A 12,317-nucleotide genomic window follows, 5' to 3' on the forward strand; every position below is an offset into this window, starting at 1 on the left:
TGATTCCCGGGTTTTATCTTAATCCCCGACCGACCCTCGGTCTTATACAATACATCACGCTTAAAGCGAAATAATCATTTCACGATATATACTTATCGTACAACATTGCTATATTATGCAAAAATATAACAACTACGTATCATAGCAAACATGGTATTTATGCGATGATAGTAAAACAATCCTTTCACAACACAACAGTAAATGGAGTTGGGTTTATAAACTTGCCTGGGTATCTCGAGGTGGAGGATGCTCTAGGTTCCGCTCGGAAATCTATAACCATAAACACATTTCATTTCGTTAGGTTCCGTCCTAATTCACGGTAACTCGCACTCATGCGCTACTCATTATACACCCTCTCAACTCATACTACCCTTCACATTTCTTTTAAGTCATAAACACTTTATGGTCACTTCATTTTCCTAAGTATCTTGAGTTCATTCTCATTATCGTTGTCGGCTCCGCTTAAGGATTATTACGGTTTCTACTCGCGCGGTCTCGGCTCCGACATTTTTATAAAATTGAGAAATCATTATTTTTACTTCAAATTTTTATAACATTTAGGAAACTCCACATGTTACTCTCTGTAAAAATTTCATTATTTATGAATAATTTTAAGTCTATCCTTTATATTTTCAAAGTTCGTGATTCGTAGCAGTTTTTGTCACGTAAAATACTTTTAGTAAAACGATCATAACTTTTGATCCGTAAATCGGAATTAAGCGATTTAAGCGCCTAAAAGATCCTTATAACATTTTCTATCTTAAACAAAGGTTATTTCTCAAGAATCTACAGTTTAAAACTACGAGACTTTCTGCAGAAACTTAAAGTTACGGTTTGTTGGTTTTAACGAAGTTACGTTTACGATCGGGGTTTCGTTTACGCCTTAACTATCAACACAACCACAAACAATCATTATATCATCATCAACACACAAACTCCTCTCAAGAACATCATATTCTTGAGGCAACAACAACCAACCTTAAATCTACTTAACTTAATCATCAAGATTTCATCAACAACACTTAGTAAGCTAGGTTTACTAACACCCACTAAATGGATCTTAAACATGAACCTTAAATAAATTTAGGCCACAGATTTATACCTTTCTTGAAAGCTTGACATGTGTTCTTGAGGATGGTGGAGGCTTGGAAGTGCTTGGTATGATTTTTGGAACCTAAAACCACCATTAAAATCAAGAAACCAAAGAGATGTTACTATTCACACTATTCACTAGTGAGTTTCTTGAATTTATTCCACCCATCAAACCTTGATAAAAAGAGATGAAAGATTTTTCTTACCTTATTTTAGTTGTTAGGAGGCTTGGGAAATAATTGTGTGACTTTACAAGAACTAGAGCTTGGAGTTTTGAATTGCAATTCCCCTTTTTTCTTCAAAAATGCCGAATGGAGCTAAATGGGGGGTGGGGGGGTATTTATAGCACTTGGTTGCTTCTCTTGGATGATTTCTAGGTTGCTTCTTGGAAGGTGACTTGATGTCTTTGCAAGTTGATCTTTATTCTTCCTAGGATAGCTTAGGTTTATTCCTTGTCTCCAAATCTATGGACAAATCTTTGTAGCTTGCTAGCTTACAAGCTAAACTACAAGGTTAGCTCCTTAGCACACTATTTGCTAGCTAGCTTGGTCATCCTAGGGTTAGCTCACTATTTGATGAAGTAACCATGGTTACTTCCTTACCATGATTTAGTTAGTGCGTTACGTTTAATTAATCGCTTACGCGTTCGCTCGGTTACTTAAACGTTCTCCGCAATACTTATTCGTAAATGGTTCGCAATGTAAATCTTTTCGTTTCTAGTCCTTATATTTTTATTTATCCTAATTGAATATAAATTCATAGGATTTTAATCTCGTAATTATATTGTGATTCCCGTAGTCCTTGATAAGTCGTAATTACGGTCATTTTTCAAAGTTCATTTTCTTCGAAAATTAATAGTGTTTACATACACTTATTTGGTACGTATAGTCGTAATATCGATTCCGAAACTTATTTTTTATGCAGTATATAGTGTGGGCTCAAAAATTTTTCCCGTCTGTCAGGGTTACTATTCATTAAACGTTTTACAGGGTCTCAAAAATTCGAGTTATTACAGTCTTCCCCTCTAACAAGGATTCCGTCCCGGAATCAACTAGAAAATAAGTGGGGATATCTATTCCTCATGGTGTCTTCAAGTTCCCAAGTTGATTCCTCAACATTTTGATTTCTCCACAAGATCCTAACTAGCTTCATCGTTTTGTTCCTCAGCACTTGTTCTTTCTGGTCCATTATCCTAACTGGCTGCTCGATGTAGGTCAGATCTGGTTATAAATCTACCTACTCGTACTCTATTACATGTCGGGCATCGGCATGGTACTTTCTCAACATGGATACGTGAAACACGTTGTGTACTTGTTGTAAATTAGGAGGCAAGGCGAGCTCGTAAGCTAGAGGTCCTATCCTCCTCAAAATTTCAAAGGGTCCTATGAATCTGGGACTCAGCTTCCCTTTCTTTCCAAATCTCATCACTCCTTTCCACGAAGATACCTTCAATAACACAGAATCTCCTACTTCATATTCCCTATCCTTCCTGGTCTGATCGGCGTACTTCTTTTATCTGTCCTGGGCTGCTACCAGTCTCTTCCTGATGAGTTTTACCATTTCTCTGGTCTGCTGGACTAACTCTTGTCCTAATAGCTTGTGTTCTCCAACTTCATCCCAACACAGGGGAGAGCGACATCTTCTCCCATAAAGAGCTTCATACGGGGGCATTCCTATGCTAGCGTGATAGCTATTGTTGTAAGAAAATTCTATCAGGGGTAAGTGATCATCCCAATTTCCTTTGAAGTCGATGGCACATACTCGCAACATATCTTCTAGGGTCTGTATAGTCCTTTCGCTTTGTCCATCCGTCTGGGGGTGGTAAGCGGTACTCATGTTTAGTCTGGTGCCTACACATTCCTGGAAGCTTCTCCAAAATCGGGAATTAAACCTCGAGTCTCTATCTGACACTATGGCTACAGGAACGCCGTGTCTTATTACAATTTCCTTCAAGTAAATATCTACCAACTTGTCTACGGTGTACCTTTCGTTGATTGGTAGGAAGTGTGCGGACTTGGTCAGTCTATCAATGATAACCCATATAGCATCGTGATTAGTCTTTGTCCTAGGTAAGCCTTTCACAAAATCCATGGCTATGTGTTCCCATTTCCATTCCGGAATTTCTAGGGGTCGTAACAGTCCACTAGGTCGCTGGTGTTCCGCCTTCACTCTTTGGCATGTCAAGCACTTGTTAACCCACTCCGCTACTTCTCTCTTCATGTTAGGCCACCAATAATATTCCTTAGACTCACGGTACACTTTCGTACTTCCTGGGTGGATTGAATATCTAGAGTTGTGCCCTTCATGCAACAGCTCGTTCTTTAATTCTTGCACATTCGGAATCCAAATCCAGGACGCATACCTCATGATCCCTTCCTCATCCTTCTCGCATCTCACTTCTTCACCGGTCAATGTCCTTTTTTCCTCACTCATCTTCTTTTCCTGACATACTCGTATCTTTGCAGTTAGTTCTGGTACTAGCTTAATCTCAAATAATCCTTCTGTTCCCTTACCGGTCATTTTTACGTCAATTTCCATCTTCTCAAATTCCTTAACTAATTCCTCCGATGTCATTATCATCTTGAGTCTTTCCTTCCTACTAAGGGCGTCAGCCACCACATTGGCTTTACCCGGGTGATACAAAATTTCACAGTCGTAGTCTTTTATCAACTCTAACCATCTCCTCTGTCTCATGTTTAGTTCCTTCTGAGTAAAAATATATTTGAGGCTTTTATGGTCAGTGTAGATCTCGCATTTCTCACTGTATAGGTAGTGTCTCCAAATTTTTATGGCAAATACTATGGCTGCTAATTCTAGGTCATGCGTAGGGTATCGGGTCTCATATTCCTTCAATTGTCGAGAGGCATACGCTATAACCTTGCCGTGCTGCATTAGTACACATCCTAATCCTTTAAGTGATGCGTCACTGTATATCACAAACTCTCCCTTTCCATTGGGAAGAGCGAGCACTAGTGCTGACACCAGCTTCTTTTTCAGTTCTTGAAAACTCTCCTCACACTTTTCCGTCCATACGAACTTTTCTGCCTTCCGGGTAAGTCTAGTCAGTGGACCGGTTATCTTAGCGAAGTCTTGCACGAATCTTCGATAATATCCTGCTAAACCCATGAAACTCCTAACCTCTATTCGGGTTGCTGGTCTTTCCTAATTGGATACCGCCTCTATCTTGGCAGGGTCAACTAAAACTCCTTTGCTACTCACCACATGTCCTAAAAACTGAACTTCTCTCAACCAAAATTCGCACTTCGAAAATTTGGCATACAATTTCTCATTCCTCAAGATTTCTAAGACTATCCTCAAATGTTCTGCATGTTCTTACTCTGTCTTTGAGTAGATCAGAATATCATCTATAAAAATTATCACACATATGTCCAGGTACTTTTTGAACACTCTATTCATCAAATCCATAAAGGCTGCGGGTGCATTGGTTAATCCAAATGACATGGCTAAGAACTCATAGTGTCCATACCTAGTGCGAAAAGCAGTCTTTGGTATATCCTCCGGTTTGATTTTCAACTGGTGGTATCCTGTTCTTAAATCTATTTTGGAAAAATGTACAGCTCCTTTGAGTTGGTCGAATAGGTCGTCAATTCTGGGAAGAGGGTACCTATTCTTTATAGTCAGCTTATTCAGCTCTCGATAGTCTATACATAATCTCATGATGTCATCCTTTTTCTTTACGAATAGTACTGGTGCTCCCCATGGTGACACACTGGGCCTTATCATTCCGTTATCTAATAATTCTTGCAGTTGAGAAGCTAGTTCTTTCATCTCAACTGGGGCTAACCTATATGGGGCCTTGGATACTGGTGCCGTCCCTGGTGCTAACTCTATAGCGAACTCTATTTCTCTGTCAGGTGGTAATCCTGGTAAGTTTTCTGGAAATACATCCTCGAATTCGTTTACTATGGGTATGTTCTGTATATTGGGGACCTCCTTCTGGGTATCTATCACATAAGCCAAATAGGCCTCGTTACCTTTCCTCAACAATCTTTTTGCTTGAAGCATGGTAAAAAATTTATGGTTCTGTCATTGACCTTTAAACACTACTTCTTCATCATTCTGCACTCTTATCTTAACTTTCTTCTGTTCACAATCTATTTGCGCTCCGTTACTGGATAACCAATCCATTCCTAAGATCACATCAAATTCTCCTAACGCGAATGGTAGTAAGTCGACCTCGAAGATCTTCTCTTCTAATTTCAGCTTACACTTAGGGTATATTTGATTTACAGGGATTATTTCTTTGTTTGCTATTTCCACTCGTAATACCTCACGTAAGGGTATGGCATTAAGTTTTAACTTGCTAGCAAAATCTTGAGATATAAAAGACTTGGTTGCTCCAGAATCAAATAGGACATTTGCATGTTCGGAATTTAACAAAAGGGTACCTGCTATCACGTCAGTGTTTCAGACAACATCCTGAACAGTCATGTTGAAGGTCCTAGCGGCTGGAGGTCGGTTAGATGCAGCTCTACTCATTCCTGAGGCTGGGGGCTTCAACATTGGGCAATCCTGCTTCATGTGTCCTACCTTCCCACATTGGAAACACGTTACTTTGGGCCGGGTACAACTGTTGGCAAGGTGCCGGATCTGGTCACACAGGTAACATCTCAGAGGGGCTCTTGTCTGGTTACACACTCCAAGGTGCCTCTTCTTACAGGTTTGACATTCAGGTATTGGGGCACGTGGTTGGCTATGAAATGTTGCCCTAGATTGTCCGCCGCCCTGGACAACGCTCTCACTTGGGGCCTTTCTGAATCCGGGGCCTCTTGCAGGTTGGGACACCGCTCCCCTGACGAACCTACTTGGAAGGCTCCTGTTTCCGGTTCCTATTCCTTGGATTCCTATCTTCCTCTTCCTATTCTCCTTTTCTTTTACAGTCTGCTCACTACTAGCTTCAACAATCGAGGCTTTCTGTACTAAGGTGGCATAGACTGTCAGCTCTAACACTGCTACTCGGTTCTATATCCATTGTTTCAGACCAAGCTGGAACCTTCACGCTTTCTTTTCTTCGGTATTCAGAAACTCAGGCACAAATCTAGACAACTCAGTAAATTTGGCCTCATATTCTGCCACAGTCATCTTATCCTGTTTCAACTCCAGAAACCTAATCTCCATCCGGGTTTCCATAAACCTAGGGAAGTAATTGTCTAAGAACAGTCGGGTAAATCTATCCCATGGGATCACAACATCAGTTTCTAGGTTTCGTTTGGACTCCCACCAATAGTTAGCTTCTCCTTTCAACATGTAAGAAGCGAAAATGGTCTTATGCTATTCCTCAACTCCTAGTATCTCGAAGGACTTTTCTATCTCTTTGAGCCAGGCCCGTGCTTCAACGGGGTCAGCAGATCCTAGAAACTCTGGGGATTTGAGGGACTTGAAGGCTCTAAAGACAGTAGCCGCAGTCTGTTGGGCAGCAGGGGGCTATGGTGGAATAGGCTCTTGGTTCAGATTTGCTCTAAGCAGTTCCATAAATTCATTTACGAGGTTCCCTCCCTGATGGGTATCCTCAGCCTCTTCTTCTACATATTCTTACTCATCATATTCATTATAGTCTATGTCTTCTTCACTTTCCTCATTTACTACCGGGTCACCTCTTTGTTGGTTAACAGACTCTGCGGGCTGTGCCCTGGTTCCTCTTCTACGGGGTGGCATTATTCTGATAAGGAAAATTGGTCACATGATTATAACAGTTAGGCTATTTTATTCATATATAAGCATGTCATTTATTACTTAATAGGTTTTATAAAGTGCATTAATATAGACATCAATTCTTTAATAACTGTTTAGATATATATTCATAAGATCTCCCAGTTATATCCCGGGGATGAAACAACTAGCCGAGTTCATACATGCCTGGTTACAATCTATCACTGCTAGTTCTAAATACTGAAATGAAAATACAAAAGCCGTGTACCCTGAAAGGCTAGGAACACTATCTACTACTAGCAATCCTATCAAAATTGGTGACAAGTCACTCAGCCTTCTTCAAGGTCTACATCTAGTCACTAATCTCTCAGTCACTATCACTGCGAGTGAGGTCACGGACCCTCCTCATCGCTCCTGCAATCATCATCTCTGCATCGACTACCGGGATGTATCCTCCCACTGATGTCATCCTCATCTGAACCCTGGTATGGAGCTCGATCCCATCGATCTCTCTACGGGCTATGGCTGGGGAAGCAGCTCTGAAATCTCCGGGGTATCCTAGTCGGGTGGCTCTCTCAGCTGTTAGTGCCTGGCGTAACTCAGCAATGTGGGCAGACGCCACTGTGATCTCAGCGTTAAGCTGACTCACTACCCAGTCGTGTACGGCTACATGTATGGTCGCCGGTGGTGGTAGAGGTGAGTCTGGGTCGCTAGAGGATATGTCATGGACCTCATGGAACTGTGCGCGTATCGCCTCCTCATCATCATCATCAGTATAGAACATAGGGCTCTGGATCCCTGGGGGTGGTGTAGGGGAGCGAATAGCCTGGTGTGGGTACATCTCTACATCTCTCCATACTACGCCATTAGCTACGGGGATAGGAAGCTCAGTCTCCTCCTCTAGGACATCCTCAGTAGGGTCATCGTCTGAATCATCAATGGGTGGGCTCTCTGGCTCAGGAATAGGGTTATGCTCAGGAATCATGATATCATCAACAGGGTCAACCTCCCTCATAGGCTCCACTGGTACCTGACACAATAGGCAAGGTGTTACTAACTTAGAGTTGGAATTCCCTTGAGGGTAAAACAGTCAAGACTACCCGTGTAGCCCGACGACGAACTCGACTTGAGCTCTAATTGATCGTTTTATTATTCTTAGGTCTACATATTTTATATCCTATCGTTTCCAAGATTTGATAACCTAAGGCTCTGATACCATTTCCGTGGCGCCCCAAAACCCAGGGTCAGGAGTCTCGGAAGCCACACTATCTAAACTTACACAACTCACACTACGATATGTAAATACTCACGCTTTACGACCCCACACTTAACACACACACACTACAGGTTATTGTCTTGGAAATGAACCATCATTACTAGAGAAATTTTATTCGTCCCAAATATAATTAGTCTTACCGGGGGTGACTTTTAAGTAAGGTTAATCCGCCGGCCGAATATACGTTTCTTATTTCTTATCTTACATAAACCATACTTATAAATAAGCCGAACTATAAACAACTGAAAACTAATCCCGTTTATTCTGACTACCTGAGGTACTGCACCAAACAATCTATGAAACAGGTGGCCATTTCCTACCCGTTTCCTGGCTGTGGTTCTCATGGCAGGCATCTTGATTCACTGTTGTGTTGTGTCAATGTAAGAAAACAAGTGTGAGCTAAGATGCTCAGCATAATAATGTACAATATGAAAATGACTGTATAATAACATCATATATTATATATATTTTTTATTTAAAAGTAGATTTCTTGGTGTCCCACAACTTCTTATGAAAACAATTATTTTAAGGGGGTTTTATAACCTACGAATACCTTAATAGTAATCCCAGCACCTAGGCTTGGGTTACGGTATTGCATATCCATTCCAATTGGAAGATTTTGGACATCTCACAGGAGCCACCGCATACGATGATCAGTCGTCCTACGGAAAGTAACCTTCTTTACTAGTAAAAGGACGAATACCGTCATCTCTCGGGTATCACCCTGGCCGTATTCGGGCTACGTGTCCCATTTTCGGGTATACACATACTTCACAAGTTCCTGAGTACACAAAGTATCTTCACCTGCGGTACCTTTGGTAGCCCATCCAGCACACGTAGTACCAGAGTCTACCCCTCCATTGTCCTTCAACAGAATTTTATCAATCTCGGGAACTTGAACCACATCGAAGTTCCCCAAGCGTTTTGCTTGTTGATAGAGATAGTTTATCTTTTTAAAATATAAGTGTATATATATGTATATACGTACTTCCGAGAATTTCGGAGGAAGTACTAGGGATGTGTGTTGACCGTTGTCAACAGATAATTAATAAGGGGAAAAGTTTCTTCTTGAAACTATATTCAATATAATAATAAGTCGGGATAATATTCACCGACGATCTGAAATTATTCGAATGATACTTCTAAATCAAAAGGTATATCAGGATCTATGATCTTTAAATCAATAACAATCCTTAATAAATAATCATTAATTAAATAGTAGTCTATAAATAATTAAATGATAATTGATATTAATCATACCTCGAATGAGTTATTCTTTTAAAAGATTTATTTAAATAGTATTCCTCAACTAGTTTGTGTTTACATAATTAATAATCTATAATGATTAATCAGGTTTGAAATAAATAAACGTTGAAGTATACTACTCCTATAATAAAGGAATACGTATATAATATTTAATATCCGAATCAATAAAATATAGTTGAGGGAATATGCTCATTGGGAAATCGTTTTAAAAGTTCGAGGTGTTTTAATATTTCGTAAGTGGACGATGAGTCCCTTTAAAACGTACCACTATGGACGTATAACCTTCCTATAATATCTCCGGAACGATTCCCGGGTTTTATCTTAATCCCCGACCAACCCTCGGTCTTATAGAATACATCACGCTTAAAGCGAAATAATCATTTCACGATATATACTTATCGTACAACATCGTTATATTATGCAAAAATTCAACAACTACGTATCATGGCAAACATGGTATTTATGCGATGATAGTAAAACAATCCTTTCACAACACAACAGTAAAATGGAGTTGGGTTTGTAAACTTGCCTGGGTATCTCGAGGTGGAGGATGCTCTAGGTTCCGCTCGGAAATCTATAACCATAAACACATTTCATTTCGTTAGGTTCCCTCCTAATTCACGGTAACTCGCACTCATGCGCTACTCATTATACACCCTCTCAACTCATACTACCCTTAACATTTCTTTTAAGTCATAAACACTTTATGGTCACTTCATTTTCCTAAGTATCTTGAGTTCATTCTCATTATCGTTGTCGGCTCCGCTTAAGGATTATTACGGTTTCTACTCGCGCGGTCTCGGCTCCGACATTTTTATAAAATTGAGAAATCATTATTTTCACTTGAAATTTTTATGACAGTTAGGAAACACCACATGTTACTCTCTGTAAACATTTCATTATTTATGAATACTTTTAAGTCTATCCTTTATATTTTCAAAATTCGTGATTCGTAGCAGTTTTTGTCGCGTAAAACACTTTTAGTAAAACGATCATAACTTTTGATCCGTAAATCGGAATTAAGCGATTCAAGCGCCTAAACGATCCTTATAACATTTTATATCTTAAGAAAAGGTTATTTCTCAAGAATCTAAAGTTTCTCCGAGACTTTCTGCAGAAACTTAAAGTTACAGTTTGTTGGTTTTAACGAAGTTACGTTTACGATCGGGGTTTCGTTTACGCCTTAACTATCAACACAACCACCAACAATCATTATATCATCATCAACACACAAACTCCTCTCAAGAACATCATGTTCTTGAGGCAACAACAACCAACCTTAAATCTACTTAACTTAATCATCAAGATTTCATCAACAACACTTAGTAAGCTAGGTTTACTAACACCCACTAAATGGATCTTAAACATGAACCTTAAATAAAGTTAGGCCAAAGATTTTTACCTTTCTTGAAAGCTTGAGATGTGTTCTTGAGGATGGTGGAGGCTTGGAAGTGCTTGGTATGATTTTTGGAACCTAAAACCACCATTAAACTCAAGAAACCAAAGAGAGGTTACTATTCACACTATTCACTAGTGAGTTTCTTGAATTTATTCCACCCATCAAACCTTGATAAAAAGAGTTGAAAGATTTTTCTTACCTTAGTTTAGTTGCTAGGAGGCTTGGGAAATAATTGTGTGATTTTACAAGAACTAGAGCTTGGAGTTTTGAATTGCAATTCCCCTTTTTTCTTCAAAATAGCCGAATGGAGCTAAATGGGGGTGGGGGGTATTTATAGCACTTGGTTGCTTCTCTTGGATGATTTCTAGGTTGCTTCTTGGAAGGTGACTTGATATCTTTGCAAGTTGATCTTTATTCTTCCTAGGATAGCTTAGGTTTATTCCTTGTCTCCAAATCCATGGACAAATCTTTGTTGCTTGCTAGCTTACAAGCTAAACTACAAGGTTAGCTCCTTAGCACACTATTTGCTAGCTAGCTTGGTCATCCTAGGGTTAGCTCACTATTTGATGAAGTAACCATGGTTACTTCCTTACCATGGTTTAGTTAGTGCGTTACGTTTAATTAATCGCGTACGCGTTCGCTCGGTTACTTAAACGTTCTCCGTAATACTTATTCGTAAATGGTTCGCAATGTAATTCTTTTCGTTTCTAGTCCTTATATTTTTATTTATACTAATTGAATATAAATTCATAGGATTTTAATCTCGTAATTATATTGTGATTCCCGTAGTGTTTGATAAGTCGTAATTACGGTCATTTTTCAAAGTTCATTTTCTTCGAAAACTAATAGCATTTACATACACTTATTTGGTACGTATAGTCGTAATATCGATTCTGAAACTCATTTTTTATGCACTATATAGTGTGGGCTCAAAAAGTTTTTCCCGTCTGTCAGGGTTACTATTCATTAAACGTTTTACAGGATCTCAAAAATTCGAGTTATTACACTTGCTCATAAATTTCTAACTAAATTCTTCCCTATAGCGAAGACAGTTGCAATCAGAAACACTCTCACTCAATTTGAGCAGCAATATGGAGAATCTTTGTGTTAGGCTTGGGAGCGCTATAAGGAGATGCTTAAGAAGTGTCCTCATCATGGCATGCCTGATTGGATGATCATCAATTACTTTTACAATGGTTTGGGAACACAGTCTAGACCCATGTTCGATGTAGGATCAGGTGGAGCCTTATGGGCTCAGAGCTATGATGAAGCTTATGAGTTGATTGAACTGATGGCTGCTAATGAATACCAGAACCCAACTCTGAGAATGCCTCAAGGCAAGGTAGCATGAGTTCTGAAAGTGGATACAACTACTGCTATAGCTGCTCAGCTTCAGGCTTTAACGATGAAGGTGGATTCTTTGGCTAATTATAGAGTTAATTAGATCACAAGTGTTTGTGAGCTCTGTGCAGGTGCGCATGAGACTGAGCAGTGTGCTATTTCTAGTGAATTAGCTCAGTTTGTAAGCAACTTTCAGAGGTCGCAGAAACCAGCTCCAGCCACTTATCATCCTAAAAACCGCAATCATCCTAATTTCAGTTGGAGCAACAATCA

The 12,317-nt window shown here is 39.6% G+C and overlaps 1 non-coding gene across 1 annotated transcript; it reads right to left on the bottom strand.

Annotated features, from left to right (window-relative positions):
• Nucleotides 1-11,757: 11,757 nt before the first annotated feature.
• Nucleotides 11,758-11,864, bottom strand: LOC141682124 (small nucleolar RNA R71). The gene has a single exon (XR_012559526.1). It is a non-coding gene; the product is annotated as a small nucleolar RNA R71 (small nucleolar RNA).
• Nucleotides 11,865-12,317: the final 453 nt, after the last annotated feature.

This window comes from Apium graveolens, chromosome 8 (assembly GCF_009905375.1).
Source record: "Apium graveolens cultivar Ventura chromosome 8, ASM990537v1, whole genome shotgun sequence".
Lineage (NCBI taxonomy): Eukaryota > Viridiplantae > Streptophyta > Magnoliopsida > Apiales > Apiaceae > Apium > Apium graveolens.